The sequence below is a fragment of the Anomaloglossus baeobatrachus genome, unplaced genomic scaffold (genome assembly GCF_048569485.1).
Source record: "Anomaloglossus baeobatrachus isolate aAnoBae1 unplaced genomic scaffold, aAnoBae1.hap1 Scaffold_4168, whole genome shotgun sequence".
Lineage (NCBI taxonomy): Eukaryota > Metazoa > Chordata > Amphibia > Anura > Aromobatidae > Anomaloglossus > Anomaloglossus baeobatrachus.
Window position 1 is genome coordinate 20,421 of NW_027443503.1, and position 12,896 is coordinate 33,316.

General features: G+C 50.4%; 1 pseudogene; it reads left to right on the top strand.

The window, feature by feature from the left end:
* Positions 1-9,983: 9,983 nt before the first annotated feature.
* Positions 9,984-10,102, top strand: LOC142278249 (5S ribosomal RNA; annotated as a pseudogene).
* The last annotated feature ends 2,794 nt before the right edge of the window (positions 10,103-12,896 follow it).

Below are 12,896 nucleotides of genomic sequence, written 5' to 3' on the forward strand. Positions count from 1 at the left end.
CTCCTCGAGTGTCTGACTGTGGGTTGACAGTAGGTGTGATCTAGAACTTAATCATCAATTGTTGTGTTTGCACTCCCCTACCCCTCAGACCGAGTTTCTTCTTGCCCTGACCGAATATTTAAGTTGTCATCCCAATCGGGTATCTGCGTCTCATCTTCATCAGTATGTTCCTCATTGCCTATAACCACAGTTGTTGGAAAGGCAGCATTTTGGTAGCCAACAGTTTGCATATGATGAAAGTCAACCTCCAAGCCATTTCATGCCCTTCTAAAAGCATGTAAAACACAGCGAGGGGACTCCAACCACAGTCTCCCTCGTTGCCACTAACTGGGCCACACACACCCCACTTGACTGGCATCGGTTGACCCCCCCTTTTGACAAAGAAAAAGATGCTTTGCATGAAGCACTCTCAAAAATACGCGTGCCTTTCCCGTCCCCTGGCTGACCCAGGGGAAGAAAAGTCCTCTGAGAGCCATGACTTGTTCATCTTGGTTCTTTTAGAGACACAGCGAGGGGACTCCAACCACAGTCTCCCTCGTTGCCACTAACTGGGCCACACACACCCCACTTGACTGGCATCGGTTGAGCCCCCTTTTGAAAAAGAAAAAGATGCTTTGCATGAAGCACTCTCAAAAATACGCGTGCCTTTCCCGTCCCCTGGCTGACCCAGGGGAAGAAAAGTCCTCTGAGAGCCATGACTTGTTCATCTTGGTTCTTTTAGAGACACAGCGAGGGGACTCCAACCACAGTCTCCCTCGTTGCCACTAACTGGGCCACACACACCCCACTTGACTGGCATCGGTTGAGCCCCCTTTTGAAAAAGAAAAAGATGCTTTGCATGAAGCACTCTCAAAAATACGCGTGCCTTTCCCGTCCCCTGGCTGACCCAGGGGAAGAAAAGTCCTCTGAGAGCCATGACTTGTTCATCTTGGTTCTTTTAGAGGCACAGCGAGGGGACTCCAACCACAGTCTCCCTCGTTGCCACTAACTGGGCCACACACACCCCACTTGACTGGCATCGGTTGAGCCCCCTTTTGAAAAAGAAAAAGATGCTTTGCATGAAGCACTCTCAAAAATACGCGTGCCTTTCCCGTCCCCTGGCTGACCCAGGGGAAGAAAAGTCCTCTGAGAGCCATGACTTGTTCATCTTGGTTCTTTTAGAGACACAGCGAGGGGACTCCAACCACAGTCTCCCTCGTTGCCACTAACTGGGCCACACACACCCCACTTGACTGGCATCGGTTGAGCCCCCTTTTGAAAAAGAAAAAGATGCTTTGCATGAAGCACTCTCAAAAATACGCGTGCCTTTCCCGTCCCCTGGCTGACCCAGGGGAAGAAAAGTCCTCTGAGAGCCATGACTTGTTCATCTTGGTTCTTTTAGAGACACAGCGAGGGGACTCCAACCACAGTCTCCCTCGTTGCCACTAACTGGGCCACACACACCCCACTTGACTGGCATCGGTTGAGCCCCCTTTTGAAAAAGAAAAAGATGCTTTGCATGAAGCACTCTCAAAAATACGCGTGCCTTTCCCGTCCCCTGGCTGACCCAGGGGAAGAAAAGTCCTCTGAGAGCCATGACTTGTTCATCTTGGTTCTTTTAGAGACACAGCGAGGGGACTCCAACCACAGTCTCCCTCGTTGCCACTAACTGGGCCACACACACCCCACTTGACTGGCATCGGTTGAGCCCCCTTTTGAAAAAGAAAAAGATGCTTTGCATGAAGCACTCTCAAAAATACGCGTGCCTTTCCCGTCCCCTGGCTGACCCAGGGGAAGAAAAGTCCTCTGAGAGCCATGACTTGTTCATCTTGGTTCTTTTAGAGACACAGCGAGGGGACTCCAACCACAGTCTCCCTCGTTGCCACTAACTGGGCCACACACACCCCACTTGACTGGCATCGGTTGAGCCCCCTTTTGAAAAAGAAAAAGATGCTTTGCATGAAGCACTCTCAAAAATACGCGTGCCTTTCCCGTCCCCTGGCTGACCCAGGGGAAGAAAAGTCCTCTGAGAGCCATGACTTGTTCATCTTGGTTCTTTTAGAGACACAGCGAGGGGACTCCAACCACAGTCTCCCTCGTTGCCACTAACTGGGCCACACACACCCCACTTGACTGGCATCGGTTGAGCCCCCTTTTGAAAAAGAAAAAGATGCTTTGCATGAAGCACTCTCAAAAATACGCGTGCCTTTCCCGTCCCCTGGCTGACCCAGGGGAAGAAAAGTCCTCTGAGAGCCATGACTTGTTCATCTTGGTTCTTTTAGAGACACAGCGAGGGGACTCCAACCACAGTCTCCCTCGTTGCCACTAACTGGGCCACACACACCCCACTTGACTGGCATCGGTTGACCCCCCCTTTTGACAAAGAAAAAGATGCTTTGCATGAAGCACTCTCAAAAATACGCGTGCCTTTCCCGTCCCCTGGCTGACCCAGGGGAAGAAAAGTCCTCTGAGAGCCATGACTTGTTCATCTTGGTTCTTTTAGAGACACAGCGAGGGGACTCCAACCACAGTCTCCCTCGTTGCCACTAACTGGGCCACACACACCCCACTTGACTGGCATCGGTTGAGCCCCCTTTTGAAAAAGAAAAAGATGCTTTGCATGAAGCACTCTCAAAAATACGCGTGCCTTTCCCGTCCCCTGGCTGACCCAGGGGAAGAAAAGTCCTCTGAGAGCCATGACTTGTTCATCTTGGTTCTTTTAGAGACACAGCGAGGGGACTCCAACCACAGTCTCCCTCGTTGCCACTAACTGGGCCACACACACCCCACTTGACTGGCATCGGTTGACCCCCCCTTTTGACAAAGAAAAAGATGCTTTGCATGAAGCACTCTCAAAAATACGCGTGCCTTTCCCGTCCCCTGGCTGACCCAGGGGAAGAAAAGTCCTCTGAGAGCCATGACTTGTTCATCTTGGTTCTTTTAGAGACACAGCGAGGGGACTCCAACCACAGTCTCCCTCGTTGCCACTAACTGGGCCACACACACCCCACTTGACTGGCATCGGTTGAGCCCCCTTTTGAAAAAGAAAAAGATGCTTTGCATGAAGCACTCTCAAAAATACGCGTGCCTTTCCCGTCCCCTGGCTGACCCAGGGGAAGAAAAGTCCTCTGAGAGCCATGACTTGTTCATCTTGGTTCTTTTAGAGACACAGCGAGGGGACTCCAACCACAGTCTCCCTCGTTGCCACTAACTGGGCCACACACACCCCACTTGACTGGCATCGGTTGAGCCCCCTTTTGAAAAAGAAAAAGATGCTTTGCATGAAGCACTCTCAAAAATACGCGTGCCTTTCCCGTCCCCTGGCTGACCCAGGGGAAGAAAAGTCCTCTGAGAGCCATGACTTGTTCATCTTGGTTCTTTTAGAGACACAGCGAGGGGACTCCAACCACAGTCTCCCTCGTTGCCACTAACTGGGCCACACACACCCCACTTGACTGGCATCGGTTGACCCCCCCTTTTGACAAAGAAAAAGATGCTTTGCATGAAGCACTCTCAAAAATACGCGTGCCTTTCCCGTCCCCTGGCTGACCCAGGGGAAGAAAAGTCCTCTGAGAGCCATGACTTGTTCATCTTGGTTCTTTTAGAGACACAGCGAGGGGACTCCAACCACAGTCTCCCTCGTTGCCACTAACTGGGCCACACACACCCCACTTGACTGGCATCGGTTGAGCCCCCTTTTGAAAAAGAAAAAGATGCTTTGCATGAAGCACTCTCAAAAATACGCGTGCCTTTCCCGTCCCCTGGCTGACCCAGGGGAAGAAAAGTCCTCTGAGAGCCATGACTTGTTCATCTTGGTTCTTTTAGAGACACAGCGAGGGGACTCCAACCACAGTCTCCCTCGTTGCCACTAACTGGGCCACACACACCCCACTTGACTGGCATCGGTTGAGCCCCCTTTTGAAAAAGAAAAAGATGCTTTGCATGAAGCACTCTCAAAAATACGCGTGCCTTTCCCGTCCCCTGGCTGACCCAGGGGAAGAAAAGTCCTCTGAGAGCCATGACTTGTTCATCTTGGTTCTTTTAGAGACACAGCGAGGGGACTCCAACCACAGTCTCCCTCGTTGCCACTAACTGGGCCACACACACCCCACTTGACTGGCATCGGTTGAGCCCCCTTTTGAAAAAGAAAAAGATGCTTTGCATGAAGCACTCTCAAAAATACGCGTGCCTTTCCCGTCCCCTGGCTGACCCAGGGGAAGAAAAGTCCTCTGAGAGCCATGACTTGTTCATCTTGGTTCTTTTAGAGACACAGCGAGGGGACTCCAACCACAGTCTCCCTCGTTGCCACTAACTGGGCCACACACACCCCACTTGACTGGCATCGGTTGAGCCCCCTTTTGAAAAAGAAAAAGATGCTTTGCATGAAGCACTCTCAAAAATACGCGTGCCTTTCCCGTCCCCTGGCTGACCCAGGGGAAGAAAAGTCCTCTGAGAGCCATGACTTGTTCATCTTGGTTCTTTTAGAGACACAGCGAGGGGACTCCAACCACAGTCTCCCTCGTTGCCACTAACTGGGCCACACACACCCCACTTGACTGGCATCGGTTGAGCCCCCCTTTTGACAAAGAAAAAGATGCTTTGCATGAAGCACTCTCAAAAATACGCGTGCCTTTCGCCTCCCCTGGCTGACCCAGGGGAAGAAAAGTCCTCTGAGAGCCAGGTCCACATTGTCAGTGGACAGACACGTGTGCTTATCTGCCAGCAGACCCCCAGCAGCACTGAAGACAGGTTCCGAGAGAACGCTGGCTGCAGGACACGACAAGATCCTCAAGGCGTACGTGGCGAGCTCAGGCAATTTATCCAGATTGGAAGCCTAAAATGAGCAGGGCTCAAGTTGCACAATAATGGAATCGATGTTTCTTTGCATATACTCATATATCTGTGTGTCTCCCTCTTTTTCCTTGTCCAGCTGTTTTGTTTTCACATGAGTATATGTCCTTGTCACTTTCCCATGTGTTTGTGTTATGTTGTGAGTTGTTTGTCACCTTTTGGACACCTTTCAGGGTGTTTTCTAGGTGTTTTACTGTGTTTGTGATTGCCTGCCATTGTTTCCTATGGGCTCGAGTTCGGTTCGTCGAACGTTCGACGAGCCGAACTCGAGCCAGACCCCCCGTTCGGCGAACCGCCTCGAGCCGAACCGGGACCGGTTCGCTCATCTCTACTCGTCAGATCGCAGCCGCTACGCAGTTTGAGGCCGGGCAAGTACCGGCATGGGAGACTGGCTGGGAATCCCTGGTTCCGTTGACATTTTTGACAATTTCTTTTTTTGGAGAGAGGGGGGGGAGTTAGAGTGGCCCTACCCACAATAAAAAAAAGCAAAAAAAAACAAAAAGCTTTTACTTCAGCCTTGCTCTCGAAAAGGCCAACAGGTGCAATAGCTACCCGTCAACGGCCACTCTAAACTGAATGTGCCTGCCCTCGTCAGATCGCAGCCGCTACGCAGTTTGAGGCCGGGCAAGTACCGGCATGGGAGACTGGCTGGGAATCCCTGGTTCCAATGACAATTTCTTTTTTTGGAGAGAGGGGGGGGAGTTAGAGTGGCCCTACCCACAATAAAAAAAAGCAAAAAAAAACAAAAAGCTTTTACTTCAGCCTTGCTCTCGAAAAGGCCAACAGGTGCAATAGCTACCCGTCAACGGCCACTCTAAACTGAATGTGCCTGCCCTCGTCAGATCGCAGCCGCTACGCAGTTTGAGGCCGGGCAAGTACCGGCATGGGAGACTGGCTGGGAATCCCTGGTTCCGTTGACATTTTTGACAATTTCTTTTTTTGGAGAGAGGGGGGGGAGTTAGAGTGGCCCTACCCACAATAAAAAAAAGCAAAAAAAAACAAAAAGCTTTTACTTCAGCCTTGCTCTCGAAAAGGCCAACAGGTGCAATAGCTACCCGTCAACGGCCACTCTAAACTGAATGTGCCTGCCCTCGTCAGATCGCAGCCGCTACGCAGTTTGAGGCCGGGCAAGTACCGGCATGGGAGACTGGCTGGGAATCCCTGGTTCCGTTGACATTTTTGACAATTTCTTTTTTTGGAGAGAGGGGGGGGAGTTAGAGTGGCCCTACCCACAATAAAAAAAAGCAAAAAAAAACAAAAAGCTTTTACTTCAGCCTTGCTCTCGAAAAGGCCAACAGGTGCAATAGCTACCCGTCAACGGCCACTCTAAACTGAATGTGCCTGCCCTCGTCAGATCGCAGCCGCTACGCAGTTTGAGGCCGGGCAAGTACCGGCATGGGAGACTGGCTGGGAATCCCTGGTTCCGTTGACATTTTTGACAATTTCTTTTTTTGGAGAGAGGGGGGGGGAGTTAGAGTGGCCCTACCCACAATAAAAAAAAGCAAAAAAAAACAAAAAGCTTTTACTTCAGCCTTGCTCTCGAAAAGGCCAACAGGTGCAATAGCTACCCGTCAACGGCCACTCTAAACTGAATGTGCCTGCCCTCGTCAGATCGCAGCCGCTACGCAGTTTGAGGGCGGGCAAGTACCGGCATGGGAGACTGGCTTGGAATCCCTGGTTCCGTTGACATTTTTGACAATTTCTTTTTTTGGAGAGGGGGGGGGGGAGTTAGAGTGGCCCTACCCACAATAAAAAAAAGCAAAAAAAAACAAAAAGCTTTTACTTCAGCCTTGCTCTCGAAAAGGCCAACAGGTGCAATAGCTACCCGTCAACGGCCACTCTAAACTGAATGTGCCTGCCCTCGTCAGATCGCAGCCGCTACGCAGTTTGAGGCCGGGCAAGTACCGGCATGGGAGACTGGCTGGGAATCCCTGGTTCCGTTGACATTTTTGACAATTTCTTTTTTTGGAGAGAGGGGGGGGAGTTAGAGTGGCCCTACCCACAATAAAAAAAAGCAAAAAAAACCAAAAAGCTTTTACTTCAGCCTTGCTCTCGAAAAGGCCAACAGGTGCAATAGCTACCCGTCAACGGCCACTCTAAACTGAATGTGCCTGCCCTCGTCAGATCGCAGCCGCTACGCAGTTTGAGGCCGGGCAAGTACCGGCATGGGAGACTGGCTGGGAATCCCTGGTTCCGTTGACATTTTTGACAATTTCTTTTTTTGGAGAGAGGGGGGGGAGTTAGAGTGGCCCTACCCACAATAAAAAAAAGCAAAAAAAAACAAAAAGCTTTTACTTCAGCCTTGCTCTCGAAAAGGCCAACAGGTGCAATAGCTACCCGTCAACGGCCACTCTAAACTGAATGTGCCTGCCCTCGTCAGATCGCAGCCGCTACGCAGTTTGAGGCCGGGCAAGTACCGGCATGGGAGACTGGCTGGGAATCCCTGGTTCCGTTGACATTTTTGACAATTTCTTTTTTTGGAGAGGGGGGGGGAGTTAGAGTGGCCCTACCCACAATAAAAAAAAGCAAAAAAAAACAAAAAGCTTTTACTTCAGCCTTGCTCTCGAAAAGGCCAACAGGTGCAATAGCTACCCGTCAACGGCCACTCTAAACTGAATGTGCCTGCCCTCGTCAGATCGCAGCCGCTACGCAGTTTGAGGCCGGGCAAGTACCGGCATGGGAGACTGGCTGGGAATCCCTGGTTCCGTTGACATTTTTGACAATTTCTTTTTTTGGAGAGAGGGGGGGGAGTTAGAGTGGCCCTACCCACAATAAAAAAAAGCAAAAAAAACCAAAAAGCTTTTACTTCAGCCTTGCTCTCGAAAAGGCCAACAGGTGCAATAGCTACCCGTCAACGGCCACTCTAAACTGAATGTGCCTGCCCTCGTCAGATCGCAGCCGCTACGCAGTTTGAGGCCGGGCAAGTACCGGCATGGGAGACTGGCTGGGAATCCCTGGTTCCGTTGACATTTTTGACAATTTCTTTTTTTGGAGAGAGGGGGGGGAGTTAGAGTGGCCCTACCCACAATAAAAAAAAGCAAAAAAAAACAAAAAGCTTTTACTTCAGCCTTGCTCTCGAAAAGGCCAACAGGTGCAATAGCTACCCGTCAACGGCCACTCTAAACTGAATGTGCCTGCCCTCGTCAGATCGCAGCCGCTACGCAGTTTGAGGCCGGGCAAGTACCGGCATGGGAGACTGGCTGGGAATCCCTGGTTCCGTTGACATTTTTGACAATTTCTTTTTTTGGAGAGAGGGGGGGGGAGTTAGAGTGGCCCTACCCACAATAAAAAAAAGCAAAAAAAAACAAAAAGCTTTTACTTCAGCCTTGCTCTCGAAAAGGCCAACAGGTGCAATAGCTACCCGTCAACGGCCACTCTAAACTGAATGTGCCTGCCCTCGTCAGATCGCAGCCGCTACGCAGTTTGAGGCCGGGCAAGTACCGGCATGGGAGACTGGCTGGGAATCCCTGGTTCCGTTGACATTTTTGACAATTTCTTTTTTTGGAGAGAGGGGGGGGAGTTAGAGTGGCCCTACCCACAATAAAAAAAAGCAAAAAAAAACAAAAAGCTTTTACTTCAGCCTTGCTCTCGAAAAGGCCAACAGGTGCAATAGCTACCCGTCAACGGCCACTCTAAACTGAATGTGCCTGCCCTCGTCAGATCGCTGCCGCTACGCAGTTTGAGGCCGGGCAAGTACCGGCATGGGAGACTGGCTGGGAATCCCTGGTTCCGTTGACATTTTTGACAATTTCTTTTTTTGGAGAGAGGGGGGGGAGTTAGAGTGGCCCTACCCACAATAAAAAAAAGCAAAAAAAAACAAAAAGCTTTTACTTCAGCCTTGCTCTCGAAAAGGCCAACAGGTGCAATAGCTACCCGTCAACGGCCACTCTAAACTGAATGTGCCTGCCCTCGTCAGATCGCAGCCGCTACGCAGTTTGAGGCCGGGCAAGTACCGGCATGGGAGACTGGCTGGGAATCCCTGGTTCCGTTGACATTTTTGACAATTTCTTTTTTTGGAGAGAGGGGGGGGAGTTAGAGTGGCCCTACCCACAATAAAAAAAAGCAAAAAAAAACAAAAAGCTTTTACTTCAGCCTTGCTCTCGAAAAGGCCAACAGGTGCAATAGCTACCCGTCAACGGCCACTCTAAACTGAATGTGCCTGCCCTCGTCAGATCGCAGCCGCTACGCAGTTTGAGGCCGGGCAAGTACCGGCATGGGAGACTGGCTGGGAATCCCTGGTTCCGTTGACATTTTTGACAATTTCTTTTTTTGGAGAGAGGGGGGGGAGTTAGAGTGGCCCTACCCACAATAAAAAAAGCAAAAAAAAACAAAAAGCTTTTACTTCAGCCTTGCTCTCGAAAAGGCCAACAGGTGCAATAGCTACCCGTCAACGGCCACTCTAAACTGAATGTGCCTGCCCTCGTCAGATCGCAGCCGCTACGCAGTTTGAGGCTGGGCAAGTACCGGCATGGGAGACTGGCTGGGAATCCCTGGTTCCGTTGACATTTTTGACAATTTCTTTTTTTGGAGAGAGGGGGGGGAGTTAGAGTGGCCCTACCCACAATAAAAAAAAGCAAAAAAAAACAAAAAGCTTTTACTTCAGCCTTGCTCTCGAAAAGGCCAACAGGTGCAATAGCTACCTGTCAACGGCCACTCTAAACTGAATGTGCCTGCCCTCGTCAGATCGCAGCCGCTACGCAGTTTGAGGCCGGGCAAGTACCGGCATGGGAGACTGGCTGGGAATCCCTGGTTCCGTTGACATTTTTGACAATTTCTTTTTTTGGAGAGAGGGGGGGGAGTTAGAGTGGCCCTACCCACAATAAAAAAAAGCAAAAAAAAACAAAAAGCTTTTACTTCAGCCTTGCTCTCGAAAAGGCCAACAGGTGCAATAGCTACCCGTCAACGGCCACTCTAAACTGAATGTGCCTGCCCTCGTCAGATCGCAGCCGCTACGCAGTTTGAGGCCGGGCAAGTACCGGCATGGGAGACTGGCTGGGAATCCCTGGTTCCGTTGACATTTTTGACAATTTCTTTTTTTGGAGAGAGGGGGGGGAGTTAGAGTGGCCCTACCCACAATAAAAAAAGCAAAAAAAAACAAAAAGCTTTTACTTCAGCCTTGCTCTCGAAAAGGCCAACAGGTGCAATAGCTACCCGTCAACGGCCACTCTAAACTGAATGTGCCTGCCCTCGTCAGATCGCAGCCGCTACGCAGTTTGAGGCCAGGCAAGTACCGGCATGGGAGACTGGCTGGGAATCCCTGGTTCCGTTGACATTTTTGACAATTTCTTTTTTTGGAGAGGGGGGGGGGAGTTAGAGTGGCCCTACCCACAATAAAAAAAAGCAAAAAAAAACAAAAAGCTTTTACTTCAGCCTTGCTCTCGAAAAGGCCAACAGGTGCAATAGCTACCCGTCAACGGCCACTCTAAACTGAATGTGCCTGCCCTCGTCAGATTGCAGCCGCTACGCAGTTTGAGGCCGGGCAAGTACCGGCATGGGAGACTGGCTGGGAATCCCTGGTTCCGTTGACATTTTTGACAATTTCTTTTTTTGGAGAGAGGGGGGGGAGTTAGAGTGGCCCTACCCACAATAAAAAAAAGCAAAAAAAAAACAAAAAGCTTTTACTTCAGCCTTGCTCTCGAAAAGGCCAACAGGTGCAATAGCTACCCGTCAACGGCCACTCTAAACTGAATGTGCCTGCCCTCGTCAGATCGCAGCCGCTACGCAGTTTGAGGCGGGCAAGTACCGGCATGGGAGACTGGCTGGGAATCCCTGGTTCCGTTGACATTTTTGACAATTTCTTTTTTTGGAGAGAGGGGGGGGAGTTAGAGTGGCCCTACCCACAATAAAAAAAAGCAAAAAAAAACAAAAGCTTTTACTTCAGCCTTGCTCTCGAAAAGGCCAACAGGTGCAATAGCTACCCGTCAACGCCACTCTAAACTGAATGTGCCTGCCCTCGTCAGATCGCAGCCGCTACGCAGTTTGAGGCCGGGCAAGTACCGGCATGGGAGACTGGCTGGGAATCCCTGGTTCCGTTGACATTTTTGACAATTTCTATTTTTGGAGAGAGGGGGGGGAGTTAGAGTGGCCCTACCCACAATAAAAAAAAGCAAAAAAAACAAAAAGCTTTTACTTCAGCCTTGCTCTCGAAAGGCCAACAGGTGCAATAGCTACCCGTCAACGGCCACTCTAAACTGAATGTGCCTGCCCTCGTCAGATCGCAGCCGCTACGCAGTTTGAGGCCGGCAAGTACCGGCATGGGAGACTGGCTGGGAATCCCTGGTTCCGTTGACATTTTTGACAATTTCTTTTTTTGGAGAGAGGGGGGGGAGTTAGAGTGGCCCTACCCACAATAAAAAAAAGCAAAAAAAAACAAAAAGCTTTTACTTCAGCCTTGCTCTCGAAAAGGCCAACAGGTGCAATAGCTACCCGTCAACGGCCACTCTAAACTGAATGTGCCTGCCCTCGTCAGATCGCAGCCGCTACGCAGTTTGAGGCCGGGCAAGTACCGGCATGGGAGACTGGCTGGGAATCCCTGGTTCCGTTGACATTTTTGACAATTTCTTTTTTTGGAGAGAGGGGGGGGAGTTAGAGTGGCCCTACCCACAATAAAAAAAGCAAAAAAAAACAAAAAGCTTTTACTTCAGCCTTGCTCTCGAAAAGGCCAACAGGTGCAATAGCTACCCGTCAACGGCCACTCTAAACTGAATGTGCCTGCCCTCGTCAGATCGCAGCCGCTACGCAGTTTGAGGCCGGGCAAGTATCGGCATGGGAGACTGGCTGGGAATCCCTGGTTCCGTTGACATTTTTGACAATCTTTTTTTGGAGAGAGGGGGGGGAGTTAGAGTGGCCCTACCCACAATAAAAAAAGCAAAAAAAAACAAAAAGCTTTTACTTCAGCCTTGCTCTCGAAAAGGCCAACAGGTGCAATAGCTACCCGTCAACGGCCACTCTAAACTGAATGTGCCTGCCCTCGTCAGATCGCAGCCGCTACGCAGTTTGAGGCCGGGCAAGTACCGGCATGGGAGACTGGCTGGGAAGGAATCCCTGGTTCCGTTGACATTTTTGACAATTTCTTTTTTTGGAGAGAGGGGGGGGAGTTAGAGTGGCCCTACCCACAATAAAAAAAAGCAAAAAAAAACCAAAAAGCTTTTACTTCAGCCTTGCTCTCGAAAAGGCCAACAGGTGCAATAGCTACCCGTCAACGGCCACTCTAAACTGAATGTGCCTGCCCTCGTCAGATCGCAGCCGCTACGCAGTTTGAGGCCGGGCAAGTACCGGCATGGGAGACTGGCTGGGAATCCCTGGTTCCGTTGACATTTTTGACAATTTCTTTTTTTGGAGAGAGGGGGGGGAGTTAGAGTGGCCCTACCCACAATAAAAAAAAGCAAAAAAAAAACAAAAAGCTTTTACTTCAGCCTTGCTCTCGAAAAGGCCAACAGGTGCAATAGCTACCCGTCAACGGCCACTCTAAACTGAATGTGCCTGCCCTCGTCAGATCGCAGCCGCTACGCAGTTTGAGGCCGGGCAAGTACCGGCATGGGAGACTGGCTGGGAATCCCTGGTTCCGTTGACATTTTTGACAATTTCTTTTTTTGGAGAGAGGGGGGGGGAGTTAGAGTGGCCCTACCCACAATAAAAAAAAGCAAAAAAAAAACAAAAAGCTTTTACTTCAGCCTTGCTCTCGAAAAGGCCAACAGGTGCAATAGCTACCCGTCAACGGCCACTCTAAACTGAATGTGCCTGCCCTCGTCAGATCGCAGCCGCTACGCAGTTTGAGGCCGGGCAAGTACCGGCATGGGAGACTGGCTGGGAATCCCTGGTTCCGTTGACATTTTTGACAATTTCTTTTTTTGGAGAGAGAGGGGGGGGAGTTAGAGTGGCCCTACCCACAATAAAAAAAAGCAAAAAAAAACAAAAAGCTTTTACTTCAGCCTTGCTCTCGAAAAGGCCAACAGGTGCAATAGCTACCCGTCAACGGCCACTCTAAACTGAATGTGCCTGCCCTCGTCAGATCGCAGCCGCTACGCAGTTTGAGGCCGGGCAAGTACCGGCATGGGAGACTGGCT